We start from the raw sequence: 16,496 nt of genomic DNA, 5'->3' as shown, positions 1-16,496 counted from the left end.
CACGATTGTTTCACACTTTTTTTTGCACTTTTACGTCTCGAATGAGTTAGTTCTTCATTTCACTCGCAGGTACTATGCATTTGTCTTGCTAGATTATTAATCCTCACTTGCATTTGGTGGTTAAAACTATTTATCACAACAAAAATTGACGGAGCTACTCTTAACGTTCGCACTGGTGGCGCCCTCCGCCTCCCTCCTAATTAAAACAGCTATATGGCATAGAAAAATTTACATTCTGACTTACAGGAAACAGTGGGCTGCGGTAAGGACAGCTCTGGTAGTTGTTAAAGATCCACCGCAGAAGGGTTTGAAAACGAATTTGAATGTAGTCTTCGTTAGATGCTAAAATAACAGCCATAAAAGGGTAATCTTCTATGTTAGCATCAGATCCTCCAAGAATGCGCGGTTCGAGTGTGCCTGTAGCTGATTCTTCGACGATACTTGGTGCTAGTGCGTTTGGTGCCGCTGTAAAACAAAACATGAGTATGGTGTTAGTAATGCGATATCAATCATTTACTAAAATAATATTCCACTAGTTAGATTTTCTGATTGTTCTCATATCATAAAGCAATATAATATCATAATGATATCAACTTGGTCTACCATAAAGAATTTTATTCTCCCTTAGTAGGATTCTTGATCTCATTTACCACTTTAGTTCCAGGCTATTTTGAACACAGTTAGCAAACTAATGTGCACACCGTCTCGAGTGAAACTACCAGTTCTGTTTAACTTCTATGAGTTCCAAATGCCGAAGTTCCAACCTCACGGTGTATGCGATTTCACGAGATCGTTTACGGCTGCGGTAAGATTAGAAATAAGGACCATATTTTCTGAATTGTCGTTTTTTACATTTGCTTAATTTACAGCTTTTCGCTGATTATACGAAAAATTTCGAGTGAATCTATCATCTCTGACATAAGAATTATTAACAATCAGTCCAGTCCAATCCAGTTAAGGGGACTACAGGAGCTAATTGCCCTTGAGAATCGCGCGCACAAACTTACACTAACGACAAAAACGGCATGCCCCCCCTCCCACTACGCTAAGCGAGGCGGCGAGGTTACGCCTGAATATTCCAATAGAATGCGCCGAACCGCCGCGCGCCGTACCGAGCGAAAGCGAAGCGAAGTCAATTCTATCAATTCTATCAATCATAGATTTCATAAAAATAGACAGGACAACAGAATTATATTAATTTCTTTGTGTCATTTAAAAAATTATGATAAAATTAAACTGAATTAATTAAACTTAAATTATTATTATTTTATGTACAAAAAATAGTTAATTTAAACATTTTTTTCTTTAATTTTTACTGTATCTCAATTAGTAGTTATACTAAATATTAAATCGTACCTATTTTTAAATTTTATAAGTTTGTTAATCGATCTGGAATCGATCTTAAATAAAATTGGAACTCTTCGTAATTTGTACACTGACAGAAAGCGTAGTGTTTGTTCGTTTTACTAATATCGGTACACAAAGAAAAAAAATTAAGTAAAACAAATCAGCATCAAAAAGTTACTATAAAAATAGTATCGTCAAGTCGGTTTAGTAGAATTATTGGTTAACTCGGTCAATCACAATGAGTTTAGTCATAAATCTCATAAATAAAATTTTAACAAAAAGAAAAACCGACTTCAAACAAAGCAGTATTTTAAAACAAATTAAAATGCACTAAAAAGTAATAAAAATAATTGCATATTTAAGATATTTTTGAGAGTCCTCCTAGGTAAAATGAAATGAAAAATATTAGACTACTTAAAAGTCGATTTACGATTATATAACGTAGTTATAGTTATTGTTATATTTGGAGCCGGTGTCAGCCACAGGCACACGCTTCAACAATCAAAAGAAAGAAGCGATACGAGCCTCTTGATTGACCCAGTATAATATCGTATAAAAGGTAATTTGTAAGAAACATTTCTTAAAGTATTCTCGTATTGTTTTTTGATAGGTATAGTATAGGGTTGGCTGACACCGACTCCAAGTATAGCAATAATTATAACTACATTATATAATCGTAAATCGACTTTTAAGTAGTCAACCAATGTTAATCCTTCATGTCTCTTACGATCATCACGACTAATTCCACGAGGCTCAGTAAGAGCAGGAACGTCGATGGTGGCAAGAGCCCTTTTTATTATGTCATTAAGAGAACCGTGGCGGAAAAGCCTACCTGAACTCCTTGGGCAAGACAGACCATGTAAACCGAAAGAGTCCACCTCCTTTCCACACGGGCATCTGTGCTCAGAACACAGAGGTGTTCCCAGTCGGAGACCAATCGATATGCGAAATATATTATGTATTGTATGTCCCAAGATTTTTAGAGGGTAATGAATTCAACCAGTGACTAGACTCTTTAGATGATAACGCTAGAAGCCTGGCACGGTCTTGAGCACTTGTTAAATTTTGTGTCAAACTGTGTAGTGTAGCGTGAACCAATGAAGAATCCCAAAGTTTTTGTTTTGTAACTTCCTTAGAGATATCATCATTAGGGCACTTTACCTTCCAGGTCTCTATCGCCTCAGTAACAGGGAAGTGTAGCTTGAGTCCAAGAGTATTCATCAAGAGATAAATTTAGAATTTTTTCTAAAGCTTTTTTAAGCGTGGCATCGATTTGATTGGTAAGATTAGGATATTTCCAGATTGAGCTCGCACGTAGAATGTACATTAATTTTGGAACAAAAAGGTAAAATCATAGAATTGAAGCTGGAAATTATACCACTGTTAAAATAAAGGACTTGCACTCGACCGTAAGGCATCTTGAAAGGATAATAAAATTCGGTTTAAGGGGTCCCTCAAGGTTAAATTCTTGGTTTACATTTCCTCATATATCATGTACATAGGTTGCAAGCAAAAAGGTGACCTGATTGTGTGAGTGATGACTCCTGACCATAAACAATGGTACTATAAGGAATATTAATCATTCCTTATATCGCCAATGTACCACCAACTTTGGAAATTAAGATTTTATGTCCCCAGTGACTATTGTTACACCAGCTCACTTACCCTTCAAATCGGTGCACAAATATTAAGTATTGCTATTTGGTGGTTGGCTATCTGACGAGTGGATCGTATCTATCCCGACGGGCTTACACAAAGTAAGTATGATTTACATGAATTTTCTAGAAGGTAATAAATTTTGTTATAAAATCAAAATAAAAGTAAGAATAAAATAATTGGAATGTTATATTGTTAAAGTGAAAAAAAAATAGCTAATGTCAAAAATGTAAAAACTGATTTACAAGTTTTCAATTTACGAGTATCGATTCAAATAACATTATTACAAAAGAACGTTTATCGAAAGATATGGAGCATTAGTTAAAAGGTAGTATAAGTTAAGTATTGTTTGTATACATTGTTCTAGATAAGAGTCATTTTGTATTTAATGTACATGTTGCTATGTATATTAACTACAATCATCAATGGTAGTGTATGGCAATAATATCGATGAAGTCTGGCTTAATCAACTTCCATTAAATGCAGCGATAAAATTATTCCAAGCTTGCACGACCATTAATTTAGACCTTATCAACTCTTTTGCAGAAGAAGGTTTAAAACCAGTTTTTTCATCATGATATATATTTTTAACTGAATTTCTATTCTACTCCAATATTTATTGATTCTACTACAATCGATTCGATTCTTATCACCCTTTGGAAGCGTGTTAGTTTATAATGACAAAACAACAGACATCAGTACGCCACGGAACACACGAGTCATACGCTGAACGAGAACCTGCGTTTTGTCGATACCTACTAATGGTATAAATGCAAAGGTGACGCTTAAACCGTTAAACCAATTTTGATAAAATTTTGTACGGAATTAGTTTGAATCTCAGGAGAACAAATAGGTTAGTTTCCTTAAATCATCCCTTAAAAGGGAAAAATAAGTGGTTTGTGTGCTACAGGTTAAGTTTTATAAATTATGGGCAGGTAAAGCAGCAGGTTCCGCTAGATTAAAATATTGATCAACAGAAGTAACAATATATTTATATACATAATATGACTCTTACTGAGAGCTCTTTGTGCATAAACCACAAAGCCGATATTGATAAAATTTGGTTTGGGAGAAAATTGAATCTCGGGGAAGGGCAGAATAGCCTATGTATATATTTTTTATATATATTTTGTTATTTGAATGATTTAAGTTGAAATAAGTACAATAAGAGAATTTGATGACCAACGTCCTCAGCGAGGAAACGAGGTGTGAAGATGCAGGACGAAGCGTGTAAAGTTCAGGGTGCGTTGGCCGTCGTGTTGCGCCTGTCGCGAGCCCTGGGGCTTGCTCCGCTACGCTTCGCTCACGACCGTGGAGGCTACATAGTTACAGTATCCCGACCAGTCGCTATATATAGTTACATCCTATCATTCTGCACTCGTAAGTTTTATAAAATACTATCAAGATTATTTTTGATTTGAGACATAAATTTATTAAAGGTTTTTTTTCGTTATTTTAGATTCTTGTGAATTAGCACGATTGTATTTATATACCCTTGAGTTTTACGAGGCGTATGCATCGTTTCCTGTTGGAAGCTTTTTCACTGTGCTGGCAACAATATTTGTGACCGGAGTGGGATCCTATGGGAGCATCAACCGCATGAAAAATATAACGAAACATTCAAATTTTCTCAACAAAGTATATAATATTATAATTTTACGCCACAACAACAAGCTATATATTTTTTTATTGTATAAAAACTGTAAAATTATTTAGTTTTTTATATACTAGACTTTCGTGCAAAAGTAAAGCGGATTCCACTAAAAACTTCTTTTGTAGAAAGACTTGTACTCTAAATAGTATGTAGTAGGACAAAATAACTAAAGCCTTAATTAATTTTGTACTAATCATTATATATTTCAGATAAATTACGATCTAAACGGCGAATCGGAAATAAATCGAAACAAAAATCTACTTGCTACAATTAATGCGACACTTACAATTTTATTCATCGCATTAACTGTAATTCTTAAATACATCATATTTGATAAAACAAAATGTGAGTTATTTGAATGGGAATCATAGCATTTAAATCAAAACACGTTTTTCAGATCAGGGCAAGCGAAAACCGAGGATGTACTATATGCTAATGTGATGTGCATCTACCATTCAACGCTAACACTAACCGTAACACAAGCATATAAATAATAATAATTAATATTGGACAACATCAAATATATTACTCTGATCAATTTAAGTAGCTGATAGTAATAATAAAGCACTTGTGTTATGGAAAATCAGAATCAACGACCACAAATACATAGACCCAAGACAACATAGACAACTAACAAAGTTTTTCTACGTCGGCCGGGAATCTAACCCGGGACCTCGGAGTGGCGTAACCACGAAAACCAATGTACACACTACTCGACCACGGAAGTCACGGAAGTCCATATGTTCTTGTGTTAAATATGTATAGTTTGCGAAGATGGCAACTCCACCAGCGAATGATGCAGGACTTTTGGTGTCGATGGTCCCAGGATTATCTTCATCAGTTCCTTCAAAGGTATAAGTGGGAATATCAGAGTTCAGAACCATCAGTGGGGGATGTTGTTTTAGTCAAGGAGACACACAGAAAAAAATCCGGGACCCGATAAAATAACGCGAGTAGTCACAATACGTTCCAAAGATACTTTAATTAAAAGACTATTCTGAGATAGCAATATTACCTGTAACTAAATAAGTAATTACTTAAGTAATTCATTACAGTTTGGATTGTCGCATGGTGGGCAGTTTGAAGGACATTTCTCATGATGTCCTTGGTGGGCGGTATGTCAGGATTAAACATGCACACCTATATACCTCCTTTGTATTTCTTAAAGTTTTCTTTATATTTAAATTATTCTTTAAGTTGTCATGTTTAGTTCTTAATTGACGCCTAAATGGCATTGTTCAATTTTTATAAGTTTTTGAATCGCGCAATCATTTTGTTATTCTTTAAATATAAGACATTGTAAAAATTATTGTTTGGTGTGAATCGTCTCAAGAAGTAAACGAAAGCTTATACAGTACTAAGTTTTTCATTTCGTGGATAAGGAGTCTGCCGGAGTTTATTCAAGTACTTTTTATCAAAGTTATAATAAATTAATTTTTTAGTGAATACAATTGTATTAATGGCATTTTTCATTTCAGTTGCAAGTAAATGAATTTTCAAGGGAGACTTTTTCGATTTATGATTGATTCATTTTGATAAAAGAATGTCAAGTATTTTGTCAAAGTATTATTATGATTACTGATAACTCACTCAATGATTCTTGGTGGTAAGGCTATGTGCAAGCCCGCCTGGGTAGGTACCACCCACTCATCAAATATTCTACCGCTAAGAACCTTTGATGCTTTTGATGGTGAGGAATTCTCATTTGACATCCTTTACAGGGATCGGCTTCACATCATACGTGTTAAAGAGTTATCTATCTTTATCTTTAACGGTCTATTACACTGATTAACTCAAATTGTCATCATTATTAAATTTTGTATATTTTCATATTATAAGGTCACATGCATTAATTTAGTATTTTAACAAATATTTATTTAATTTAAAATAACCCAATGAACAGGATTAGGTTTTTTTTAATGATATAACTAGGTAGGAATAGGTAGGCAGGGTGCGTAGAACGGTAAACTGATGGAAAGCGGTCACCGTTATAAGAAATTATTACTTTACATTGCCTACACGCCCCCAACATCGAGAACTCAGAAGTTCTTTCCTGTAGTTCCTGCTCGTTCACCTTTCAAACCGGATATAAATAAAAATTATAACAATAAATAAAAATTTTAATAAAAAGAAAAACCGACTTCAAACAAAACACTATTTTAAAACAAATGAATATGTTAATAATATGTCAGCCAAGAAGACCCTACTGTATATCTAACAAAAAACAATACGAGAATACTTTAACAAATATGTTTTTTACAAATGACCTTTTAGAGAATAATATACTGGATCAATCAAGGGGCTCGTATCGCTTCGTTCTTTTGATTGTTGGGGCAAGGGCACCGTGGCTGACACCGGCTCCAAATATACTAATAACTATAACTACGTTATATAATCTTTAATCGACTTTTAAGTAGTCTAATATTTTACATTTCATTTTACTTAGGATGAGTCTAAAAAATATGTTGAATAAGCAATTATTTTTGTTACTTTTTAGTGCATATTCATTTGTTTTAAAATAGTGTTTTGTTTGAAGTCGGTTTTTCTTTTTGTTAAAATTTTTATTTATTTTTTTATTTTAAGTGAAGCTGGCGTTGACTAACTAATTTTTCTTAATATGGATATATTAAGCGTTCCGTTTATATGATTCAGAAACTACTTCGAGGACAATTTCAAAGGAAACTTGCGAATAAAGTAAAAATAGACTTTCGAAAATGCGGCTTTAATACGTCATGCGGCATAAACTATAAGAAATTCGCGCCCTAACTGTGAGCCGTATAGGAGTTCCATCACTACATGGTATAAAACAAAGTCGCTTTTTCTGTACCTATATCTTTAAATCTACGCATCAGATTTTGATGCGGGTTTTTTAATAGATAGTGTGATTCAAGGGGAAGGTTTGTGTATATAATACATGAACAATATAGTAAACATACACTGATAATTTTAGAAGTTTGCGTTGTAATGTCGTAAATAAACAAATTCTTTAGTATATTTCGTATCAGTATTGCACCCGTGCGAAGCCGAGGTGGGTAGCTAGTTGATTATAATATACGACAATGATAATTACATAAATATAACCACATTACGGAAGGTGACTCAAATATTCAAATAACCTATAAATAAAAGTTTCGACCGAGTATCGCTAACGTGCTCCTCAGATTTGTTCCGTTCCCTTCCGTTCCGTTACTTCGTCATGGATCCTATGCTCAGAACTTTACCAAACTTTTACCAAACTATCCTTGAAATATATATTTTATACTAAAAAAAGAATAATCAAAATTGGTTGACGTGATTTTCAGTTATTCACCTATTTGTCGCGCATATACATAATGCAAATTTAAGACTTATGTCGTTTTCATACGGATACCATCATCGGAAAAAAATAAAATTAAAATGGGACCCCACGGAAAGTAGGTAGTACTTCCCGTGGGGTCCCAAACAAAAAAAAATCAAAATCGGTCCACCCAGTGAATAGTTATGAGGTAACAAACATGAAAAAAAATACAGACGAATTGATAACCTCCTCCTTTTTGATGTCGGTTGAAAAGAAAAACCGACTTGAAACAAAACACTATTTCAAAACAAACTAAAAATTAATAAAAATAATTACATATTTAAAACATTTTTTAGAGTTCTCCTAAGTAAAATGAAATGACCAATATTGGGCTAGGTACTTAAAAGTCGATTTACGATTGTATAATGTAGTTACAATGCAAATTTAAGACTTACACAGTTTTTATATGGATACCATCATCAAAACTGGACTAACTTAGAAAGGGACCACATGGGAAGGACTAGTTTTCAAACAAAAAAATCGGTTCAAAATCGGTTCAATCAGACAAAAGTTATGAAATGCAAACATAAAAAAATACAGACGAATTGATAAACTCATCCGTTTTGAAGTCGGTTGATAAAACTAAAATTTGCTGTTTGGCGTCAGAATTTGCGATGAGTGAATGACACATACCACAAGCCTGCATAAACCTGTATATACATACACTGGTTATCAAAAGTGTATATATGAAAATGTCTACATAATCTCATAATTTAAAGTGAACATTTTCAGTGAGTGAGAGAGTCATAGAAATGTTCATATCCTATTAAAATGCCCAATGATTAGAAGCAAAGTTAGTTTTTTGTAATCAAAAGCAATTTGGGCCGAAATGATTAATCAGTAATTCAACATTTCATGAGCTTCTAAAGCAAAATTTCTATAACAATTAAGTTTAATGTTCAATTATTTAAGTGAATATCTATCTTAACGCTAATAGTAGGTGTATATTATTTTATAAAATACTAGTAGTTGCCCGCGGCTTCGCACGCGTTTTCGAGTGTTGGTTGTCATGTTTTAGGTAAAAAAGTAGCTTATGCCCTTTCTTATTTTTAATTTCAGTTCAATCAGTCGAAAATCTAAGAAGATTTATACAAACTTTCATCCCTAATTTTATCCCATTAGTGGTGGAATTTATCAAAATCCTTTCTTAGCGGATGCCTACGTCATAATATCTACCTGCATGCCAAACTTCAGTCCGATCCGTCCAGTGGTTTGGGCTGCGCGTTGATATATCACTATGTCAGTCAGTCAGTCACCTTTGAGTTATGTATATTTAGATAAAAGTTTGTTTAAACACACAGAAATTTACTTAACATAATAATAATCACATTAAATGTAAAAGGCAACATTGATAGATTTACATTACTTTTATATGGATTGTAACAAAACAAATAATTGTACTACAATCGATTCTTATAATTTCACCTTCATGTCAATTTTTGATGATAAAATCACAAACGACATTAAGTAACGGAACACACGAGTGAAACACTGTTTTTATCTTTACTAATAATATAAATGAGACAGTGGGGTGACTTTTTGTGAGGTCTCGGTAAAGTTTTATGAATCACGCGCGTGTAAGGTTCAGCTAGATTAAAAATATTTTTCAGTAGGATATAACAGTTGCCATTGGGTAATATAGTCAGTGGGCGTGAGTTTATCAACCGAATTCAGAAAGTCTCGTTCTTTCTGTATGCCACAATCCGTAACGAGTCAAAACGAGTCAAAAAATAACAAACTGAGAAACAAATATGGCGCTAGCGATGCAAAGTCGTATGTAACGCGCGGACAAATCGGCCACCGCTAATGTGATTTTCATTCGTTTGCATGACATCCAATTATAAACACATAAAATAGGCAGATGGATTTTGTTAACTGACGCAGTCAATATACATATTTGTATTGTAATTTGAAAGATTTTAGTTGGAATAAAGAAGAATAAAAAATTTGGGGTCGAATGCCAAACGCCGTCCCGGCGCGGCGACGAGTGCGCAGATGCAGGACGAGGCCTGTGAAGTTCAGGGCTCGTTGGCGGTCGTGTTGCGCCTGTCGCGAGCCCTGGGGCTTGCCCCGCTACGCTTCGCTCGCAGTCGTGGAGGCTACATAGCGACAGTTTCCCGAAAAGTCGCTATATACGGTTACATCCTTGCATTTTGCATTCGTAAGTTTTGTTCTCAAACCTGACCTATGATATTATGAAGAAATAAGTGTTTCTGTGACTGTGCAGTGATTTTCCATTTATTGGATTTTACACTTATTAGATTTATTCCACACACTGGAGGTAGCTCAACATCGACTTAATACGGCTTATACTAAAAAAAAAAAAACAATTTATTAATTTTAAAAAATATATATATATAATTTTTTTTTCATTTTAGATATTTGCCAAGTTATATGGGAGTACAAAAATACGCTTCGGTTTTACGCGCTGTATTCATCGTTTTCCTTTGGGAGCTTTTGCAATACGTTAGCAAGAATGTTTATAACCGGAATGGGATCTTATGGGAGCATCAACCGCTTGAAAAATATAGTGAAACATATAAATTTACACAATAAAGTATATAATATTATATTTTGCGAAACTCAATCACGCTATACATATTTGTATTACCTAATAACTGTGATATCAATGAAAATGTTATATATTAGAATTTCCCGATTGGCTAAAGCGTCCACTATAATAAAAAAAGCTAAGTTTTGTAGCAAGACTATAGGGTAGAGATTATTTTTCATTGCAAGTTGTATGGCTGAATATCAATAATTAAAGTAAAGTAACAGCCTGTAAATTTCCCACTGCTGGAATAAGGCTTTCTCTTTCATTAAGGAGAGGGTGTGGAACATATTACACCACGCTGTTCCAATGCGGGTTCGTGGAATACACATGTGGCAGAATTTCAATGAAATTAGACACATGCAGGTCTCCTCACGATGTTTTCCTTCACCGCCGACCACGAAATGAATTATAAACACAAATTAAGCACACATATATATATAAAATAATATATATATATGTAACCACTGGGCCATCTCGGCTCTTATAACAATAATTATATATATATTTGTCCAAATCGTTATATATTTCAGATAAATTACGATTTAAATGGCAGATCGAATATCACACGAAACCAAAATCGATTTGCTAGCATTAATACAACGCTTATAATTTTGTTCACCGCTGTAATTGGAATTCTTAAATACAACGACGGATTTGATAAAACAAGATGTAAGTTTTTTGACTGGGTACTTTCGTTGCCCAGTATCATAACTGCATTTAAATTAAAGCTTGGTGTTCAGATCCAGGCGAGCAAAACTAACTACAGGCGTAATTAACCCAGCATCATTTGCCAAGATCGGCGAAGTTGTAGGTGATGGCTGATATTTCTTACACTGTTAAGTTTTGTACGTGATTTTGACAATTTTTGATCTGATAAACTGTTAATGAGTCTGCTAAGCTTACTTGATAAATCATCATGAGGGAATATGTCGCATGCATTTAGAAATCACCATCATTGCGCATGAGTACTGGTATTTAGCTACACGCCTTTTCCCCGCGATACCTGTTAGTATTGATTTTGTTGTCAGGACTACAAACTCACGAGAGACTATTTCTAGGGATAATGGAAGTTTTCGACATCGTGGTTTATATTGAGAGTTATAAAATATATTTACTGTATATGGAGAATGCCTTTATAACTTTCGATGTATGTAACATACTGAACACAATGAGTCTGAAGCTCAGAGAATGGATACACAAGACAAATTCATGTGAGTATCAAGATGATGTCTTTCTCATTGATTACAGCCAAACCGCTGTGTCTCAATGGAACCCTTTTTTGAATACTGAACCCTTGATTGCTATCACACCTCTTGGAAAATAATGATACAGCCCCTCATGTGGTGATGGGGATTACGGACGAAATTAAAGTGGAAGCAAATCGTTTCGTATGTGTTTTAGGTACGTCACCAAACGGGGAACCAAATTAAATAAGTTCTGAGCACACATAGGGTGCCAAACTCTAGACTTTGTATTGACCAATGTCTGGTGGCTAATGAGGCTTCTAGCACGACGATCCACTGAATCCATAGCACAAATCTGGCAAAATAAATTGCTGTAGTATTTCATGCAAATTCAAACTCAAATAACTTTATTCGATGTAGAAGTATTACATTTTCTTATTGTTGGTCAATTGAAACAGTACCAACGGTTCGGAAAAGAAAAGAACACCCTGACCTGAGAAGAACCGGCGAAGCAAAACTCAGCCGTGTTTTTCTCTCTCGTATATTATATAAACAATTTAATATGAAATGAAATACCCAGGAGGCAGTCGTTTCATACCCAAGGTGTGCTATCGATCATAAACTCATTAATTGCATAATGAACTTTTGCACACAAGTGAAAGTAACTGAAATATACTTGGCGAGCCGTATCAACATAATCTGCGGTATGTGCGGTCAAAATTTTTTTGATTGCAGAACTCGGTCTACTCACTAATCCTCAAAAACTCAGCAGAATTAATTGGATCCATCGATTCCCTATTGATGATTACATCGGCTTTTACATTTTGTACATTTGGTATACTAAATTTCACAATTTTTGTTTTATTATTATTTAGCCTAAGATTATTTACGCTAAACCAATATACTATATCAGCTATTAGTATTGTTTAAACTTTATCTGTTTTCTATTAATTTTATAAACTAGAAGGTATCAGCAATCAATACTATATCATGTTTGTTCCCAATAAGAAAGGGCAAGGAAACAGAAAAGGTCCAAGAATTGATACCTGAGGGACCCCATAGCAACTGAGACCCCAGGAGACCTTTTTTCTTTAATGTCAACCCTCTGAATTCTATTTTTTATATGTTGTTTATATGTTCTACTATTGTTTATGCATGATCTGACCTTAGCTTGATGTTAGCAAAAGCTTGTTAATATTAAAAGCGGTTCCTTTGTAAAGTAATATTTGACCTTTCTGAAGATACCATGATTTTGGACTGGAATTTTAGCTTTGGATTCAGTGCACTGCCCATAGTTAGGTTTGTAAGTAACTCTTCGAAACTCTATTCTGTCGATGATGGCTACAGATACATATTGAAAAAGTCAGATGGAATGAACTTCTCTTGATGGTGCTTAAGCTTTGGAAAGATTAAATTTGACTTCCTCCCTGTGTTCAAAAGTTACCGTTGCTATAGCAAGGGACCGGATACATATCTCTCCGTAGCAGCGCTGTAGTCTATTTTAGAATTTATCGACAGATAAATTTGTAACTTTAGCAGTCCCGAAAATATATAGATTAATATAATAAAAACTGTGTAGCCAAAGTAAATTACGTAAGTACACTTCACACTGTATCGACTTCAAGTGCTTAGCGAAAATTATATCAATGATGACCGAGTTTTGCCAGGGCAGTAATTTTCAAATCATATTGAATTAAGGTGGGGCAACTCACGAAAGTTCGACATGCATATGGTACATATGCAGAGTGTTGCACTAAAATAAACGAGCCAACTTTATAATAACTACTAGTAAAGTCACAAAACGACACAAAAAGAACTAAGGAAAAAACCTAACATAAAAATGAAATTAAATAAATAATTATTAACATTATAATTTTGTTTTAGATAATATTTCAGAGGTGGCATACCATTTGTCATTGACTCATGTCCGTGACCTAATGAAAGCTTATGTGTCTGTTTGCGACGCGGTGAATAGACTGAGCGAGACCAGTGGGGGCCTCATGTTTATTTTATTTTCGTCGAGCTCTCTGTTTTTGATGATGACTTTTTTCAATGTCATTGACTATTTAATTTTGGCTTGTACGTATCATCGCCGAAACTGATTTGATTACTCTTAATTTTTCAATGATATTAATTAATATTCCCTCATTTCTAAAGCAGGACGAAGTAATCGCACTTCAGTCGTATGTGGTCAGGTGTTCTGGTGTGCTTATCATTTGTCTATGCTCCTTATATTTATTGAACCGTGGCATCAAATAAATGCAGAGGTAAATTGATTTTATAAAGTATTATTTGCCAAGATTCCTGATGGTTTTAAAAATATCATTCGAAAATCATGAGTTTTAAATTTTTTCAAAGTCTTTGTAGTTTTTCCTTGTTAGCCGATGGTAAGCGGCGGTGACCACTACTCTGATCATAGACATTGGCACCGTAAACATATATAACCTTTCCAATACGCCACCAACTTTAGGAACTTAGAGATCGTATCTCTTGTATCTGTAGTAACTTTGGCTGGCATACTCGTCATTCTCACCGGAACACAACAATACAAGTACTGTTGCTTGGCGGTGGAATATATGATAAGTCCGTCCACTCATCATATATTTACTTACCCAGATGGTCTTGCACAAAGCTCTGTCATCAAGATTAAATATACAACAGTATAGGGGTATAAGAATGTAATACAATCTATACTAATATTATAAAGAGGAAAACTTCGTTTCACCATTCGAAAGCTACATTATCTACGAGTAACATATATTTATTATTAGAAAAGATAAGGAATCCTTACTAAAACTTAAGTAACGTAACCGAAGGTGTGAAAAATCTTATATCACGTGAGAAGCTGGGACGAACCGTTAGTTTCTAATAAATATTTTTTGTAGGTCAATGAGATACGAGTACTTTTAACTAAGCTGAATTTTAATGTGACGTCAGTTGGAAAGTCGATCCCTTTAGAACTGGACCTGATGTTCAAACAACTTCATCTCAACCAGCCGACGATGTCTCTGCTGGGCCTTGTCACCATTCAGAGATCACTTCTCACAAAGGTTTTTATAATTGAATCCTTTGTTTATTCATATTATTGCTGTTAGCTATAATAATAACAATATCATAAATACTAAAGTTTATTTGCTTATTTGTCTAAACCGGGTGGACCCGCTTTCAGTGAAAGACTTTGCTTTTGAATCGTTTTCTATTTGAATAACGTTTATTACAGATTTTCAGCTTCATAACTACATATTTTGTTATAATGGTACAGTGTGTGCAAGGCAGATGGAAGAATATTGTATAAAAGCGCTCACGTGGACTTAGAAGAATAATTTTATCCATTGAAACATCGACTCCGGGATTTTGGTAAATTAACAAAACTTAAGGAATTCCCATCTCCTTTTGAGATTTGAAAGAAGGTGATGATGGCTTGAAGTGCGACAGTATGGTTTGACTCTGAGACCTTTTTACTGAAAACGGAACAAAGGAAAGTAAACTCTATTTAACAAGCCTTTAATATATAATCAGTTTTGAATACAATGCACATCAAATTCACATTTGCATGCACAGAACTTACAATTAAAAATAGTGTCAATTGTCATGCTGCTTCATAACTTGGATGTTAAGTTTGGCCTTCTGATCATCAGATCATCGTCAATTTCCAGTGAAGATGTCGATTGAGAAGAGCCAAGATCCAACTTTGGATGAACTCTGCCTTCATTTGCGGTTCTGGAAACCTCGCGCAAGATACAAACTGACAACCACTAGCAGTTTGGTGTCATTAATGGAGAAAGGCCATTGATGAACATTAAAAATTCAATTCAAATAACAATATATTAACTATAAATTGTGAATGTTGATTAAATTAAAGCAAATTGTTATCAATAAATTCAAATCCTAAGTGAACTAATGTATACTTGACATTAAAAATATATATTTGACATTAAAAATTCCGCTTAAAAAAGATTTCATCATTTTGACACCAAATGTAGATGAGTAACTTTCCGTTGCCAATGAAATTAAATCAAAAAAATCTATCATAGAATTGGAAATTCCTAAAAGTAATTATTAAATAAATGCGAAGTCTAGCAGGGACTTGATTTGATTGAAATCAGTCTAAATTATCTTGTCTAAAACAAACAACAAGGTCACAAATTATAGTAAGGGAGGCGAATAGGGGAATTTTCGGCAATACTCGAGCGTGGCAGTTTAAGATATGAGAGATACCTACCTAATAGAACAACCTTGTAAAGTATTTAGCTCTATATGTAGTGACGCGCGCCTAAGATAGACGATCAGATTAGTAAAAAATCTCGATGGTCTGAAATACTCGAGCGCGTCAGATTAAGATATTGGGGGTTGATTTTAGTGTTTAAAGACTAAATGTAACTAATGTGACGAAAAGTTCTTGACGCCGCCGAGTTTTAGGGTAGCGAACTTGTAAAAAAAAAGTTAATCCGGCATTCTTGAGCGCGATCTTTTTTTTTTTGAAAAATATAATCCAAAATTTACTAAAAATACAAAATCTGCCGATTTCCGCATGACTGGTAGTGTGGAGGAGCCATTTTGTCTTCTTAGAACGCGTTGCGGCATATAAGTCGCGAAAGATACATTTTACAAAAAGCCGAATGGTACATTTTACAAGGAGCCACAATATGTAGTTCACAATTCACAGTTCCAGTGATGAAGAAGAAGAAGATGAATTGTATTGAGCAAAAATCATACATAACAATACAATTATAAACCAATTTTTATATAATTTCATTTTTTTAT

This window comes from Vanessa cardui, chromosome 10 (genome assembly GCF_905220365.1).
Source record: "Vanessa cardui chromosome 10, ilVanCard2.1, whole genome shotgun sequence".
NCBI lineage: Eukaryota > Metazoa > Arthropoda > Insecta > Lepidoptera > Nymphalidae > Vanessa > Vanessa cardui.
Note: the sequence above shows the minus strand (reverse complement) of the source record.